This window comes from Cibotium barometz, chromosome 17 (genome assembly GCF_041138505.1).
Source record: "Cibotium barometz isolate CiBa-2024 chromosome 17, ASM4113850v1, whole genome shotgun sequence".
NCBI lineage: Eukaryota > Viridiplantae > Streptophyta > Polypodiopsida > Cyatheales > Cibotiaceae > Cibotium > Cibotium barometz.
Window position 1 is genome coordinate 41586693 of NC_141062.1, and position 4480 is coordinate 41591172.

Here is a 4480-nt window from a genome sequence, read left to right on the forward strand (position 1 = left end):
CCACTGGTAGATCTTCTATTTGCAATACTACCATCCCAATCAACATCTATGTACCCATGCAACTATATATCGGTACAGCCTCATAGAAAAGTCCATAATCAACTGTGGACTTTATGTACCTGAGGATCCGTCTAGCTGCATCCAAGTGTGGCTTCCTAGGGGTCTGCATAATCTGCGGCGGCGGAAGCTTTGTGTTCTGCTCCAATGGCACTGAAATAGGCTTACAGCCTATCATACCATACTTTGACCACATGTCCAAGCCATACTGCCTCTGCAATAGCAAAATGCCATGAGGTGATCTCATCACCTCTATGCCCAAGAAATACTGTAGCTCACTCAAATCCTTCATCTCAAACTTCTACTTCAAAAGCATCCTGACATCATGTATGTCTCCATCACTATCACCAGTGATAATCAAGTCATCCACATAGATGACTAATAGCATGATCCCTCTATCTGTCTTTTTCACATATAGTGAAAAATCTGCATTGGATATGTGAAATCCAATGGTAACAAGATACTCCCCGATCTTGTTTGACCATGCTTTGGGTGCCTGCTTCAAGCCATGCAAGGCTTTGTGTAGCTTGCACACAAAATTTGGATGTGCATTACTCTCATAACCTGCACACAAAATTTGGATGTGCATTACTCTCATAACTTGGTGGCTGCATCATGTACACTTCTTCTTGCAAATCACTATGCAAGAAAGTATTCTTTACATTCATTTGATGTAAACACCAACCCTTCGCTACTGTAGCCATAGCAATGACAGCTCTCACGGTTGCCATTCTTGCAACTAGGCTAAATGTCTCCTCATAGTCCATGCCATAAGTCTATGCATAGCCCTTGGCAACCAATCTTGCCTTGTACCTTCTCACTCAACCATCATCATTGTGCTTGACTTTATACACCCACTTACATCCAATTGCCTTCTTTTCCTCATAGTCTATGCATCCAAGAAAGTTCCTACTACTTCGAAGAAAGTTCCTACTACTTCGAAGAATGCAGTCCAAAATTTCGATGTAAATTTGGGATCTCTGTCACTTACTATCCTCCTGGGTAAGTCATGCAATCTGAAGATCTCTTTAAGGAAAACTTTGGCAACATCCACTATAGTGTATGTTTTTTTCACTAGGATCAGATGGGCAACTTTGGTTAGTCTGTCAACTACCACAAAAATGGAGTTGTAACTTGATTGCACTAAAGGTAATCTAGTTTCAAAGTCCATACTGATACATTCCCACTTCATCTGTGGAATGTCTAGAGGTTGCAGTTTCCCTAGCATCTTGACTCTTTCTGCCTTGACTCTTTAACACATTAAGCATTTCTGCACATGATCAAGTACATCCTTTTTTAGTCTTGGCCCACCAAAAGAAGCTTTTCTTCACTGACGTATAGGTTTTTATAAACCCTGGTGGATGTCCAGCTATCGGGCTATCATGGGCTTCTCTCAGAATTCTTCCCTTTATTCCCTCATCATTGGGGATACATAGCCAATTATTATAATACATGCATCCTTCATCCAATTTGTATCCAAGAACTCGACTCATTTCCTTAGGAGTCTTGCTTTCCTGCATCAAAAGGGTAGCAATAGGAGCAAAGAATTTGTCCTGCATGATTCTCTCCCTTGCTTCACTGATTTAATGGATTTGACACCAATGTAATTGCAAGCAAGGAGGCTTTTCTGCTGAGTGCATCTGCCACCACATTGTCTTTCCCCGGTCGATACTTAATTTTAAAATCAAATTCCTGCAGGGTCTGCATCCATCTCCTTTGACGCATGTTGAGATCCCTTTGGGTGAAGATCCACTTTAGACTTTGATGATCTATCATCAAGGTGAACCTTTGTCCCAAAAGATAATGTCTCCACAACTTCAGAGCATAAACTACTAAGAGTAACTCCAAGTCATGGTGGACGGCATAATTTCTCTCATGTGTTCTGATTTTCTGGATTCATAGGCCACTACATGACCTTCTTGCATAAGAGCACCGCCTACGGCAGCAAACCCACTGGCATCAGTAACTATCTCAAAGGGTTTGGTGAAATCTAGCAATTTGAGGACAAGTTTGGTTACTAAGGCTGTCTTCAATTTATCAAAGGCACTCTGACACATTGCAGTCCACTGAAAAAGTATACTCTTCTTGAGAAGGTTAGTTAAAGGGGATGCTATCTGGGCATACATAGGTATAAAGATCCTATACCATTCGGTTAATCCTAGGAATCCTCTGACTTCTTTTACCGTCTTGGGTTCCAGCCATTGTATGACTACTTGGATCTTTGTGGGGTTAGGAAAAATCCCATCCTTTAACACTATGAATCCCAAGTATTCCACCTGGTCAACAAAGAAAGAACACTTGCTCTTCTTTGCAAAGAGTTGGTGTTTTCTTGGGATTTCCATGACCTTGCGCACATGATCTTCATGATCTGCAGCATTCTTTGAGTATACCAAGATATCGTCAAAGAAGACAAGAACAAAATCATCCAAGTATTCTCTAAGAATATCCTACATAAGATGATTAAATGTCACCGGGGAATTAGTCAATTCAAATGGCATGACTGTGAACTCATAATGCCCATAGCGAGTATTAAATGCTATCTTTGGGATGTCCTGCTCCTTGATTCTGATCTGGTAGTACTCGGATTTGAGATATATCTTTTTGAACATTTGGGTCCCACTTAGCCGATCCAGAAGTTCATCAATCTTAGACATAGGATACTTATTCTTAATTGTTAATTGATTCAATCCTCTGTAGTCAATACAGGGTCTTAACGTTCCATCTTTCTTCTTTTGAAAAGAGAACGGAACCTGAAGGTAAGACACTAGGTTTGACGAATTCCTGCTCTAACAGTTGTCTTAACTGCTCCTTAAGTTCTATGGCTTCAGGGACTGGCATTTTGTATGCACGCTGAGCCACTGGTGGCTAAGCTCCGAGGGTTAACTTGATCTCATAATCTACTTCGCGAGATGGAGGCATCTCAGTCAGCTCTTCAAGAAACACATCTGCATACTCACTTAACCACTCTGGTTCTTTAGCCTTGCATTTTCTAGGATTCATCTTAACGACATAAACTGCTTGCCTCTTTCTGAGCTCTTTTAATAATTTAGAAGCCTTGACTAATTGTAGCACTGGGGATTCAAAAATTCGAGTTCCTTGAACTTTATTCTCGTGAAGGTCAATGAAAGAGATGGTTCCTTTGTGACAATGAATATCAGCTTGATTCTTATGGAGCCAATCCATTCCAAGGACTCCATCATAGATTCCCAACAAGGATAGGACTCTGAACTGGCACTCTGTTATGTTCCCATCTAGGCTAAAGTGAATAAGGTCAGTCTCAAGGTGTGTGAAAAGAATCTTTCCACTGGCCAATTGCACTTGCATAGGTTTCCCTGATTTTTGATTTAGGACTAATTTACGCAGACATCCTGGGGAAATAAAAGAATGAGTGCTACCTAATTCAATCAAAAGATTGAATTGCTTACCCTAGTACTCTGCTGGAATCCGGAGGACTGAAAATTGATGATTATTCCCTTGATGCTCTATTGCTGCATAGATCTGTTCTTTTCCTCAACTTCATTAGCTATAGTGACAGCTCTAGCTGCTGCAGTCTGAGGTGAAACTCTCTCTCTTTGGTTATCCCAATTCTGGGAGGGAGTTCGGAGACTGCTTTGCATGGAGGCTACAGAGGCTGAGCTGGCACTCTTCGAGGATTGCCCTGATTTTGGCGCGGGGGACCTCATTGGACTGATACGAAGGAGTCTGTCTCTGAATTCTGGGTCCCTGGCTTCCTTGGCCCACAGAAGGAGATGGGAAATCCTTGAGCTGGTGCCCAAATCCCCGACATCCGAAGCACCTGTTCTCACTCCGAAGAAGCTCTTCCCTTTGCATTCTTTAGAGAGCCGGAGTTCCTGAGAAAGTACTTCGAGGGAAAGGTCTTCCTACATTTCTGAAGCTTCTCGTCTCCAGATTCTGGTTGGGACCTTGGTGTCTCTTTGGAGGTGTAAGGTTGGAAGAGCTTCCGGTGTTTGAAATCTCTTGAAGGATGAGGGAGCTGGCTTTGGCGGGACTTTCACGACGATGAAGGCTTTGGCGAAGTCCTTCGCCATTCTGATAACTTCTACCATGGACACTGGCTTGGCATTCTTGACCAGTGTGTCTAAGGGTTTGTTCAATCCCTGAATGAACCTGGCCCATGAGTTGCTCTTCATGTAGAGGTGGTGAATACTTGACAAGAATAGCAAATGCCTGGTGATACGCTTCGATGGTTTTGCTCCCCTGATTTAGCTCTAAGAATTCATTCATTTTGGTTTTTAAAAACTCGGGGGGACAAAATCTCTTTCTCAAATAGGTTTTAGGATCGTTCCAGGACTGGGTTTTCCTATCCACCACATGGTTGGTGTCACAATGGTTCCTCCATACCACCCTGGCTGTTTCCATAATTTTCAGCTTGGCAAGAGCCATTTTGCTCCACTCATTGTAG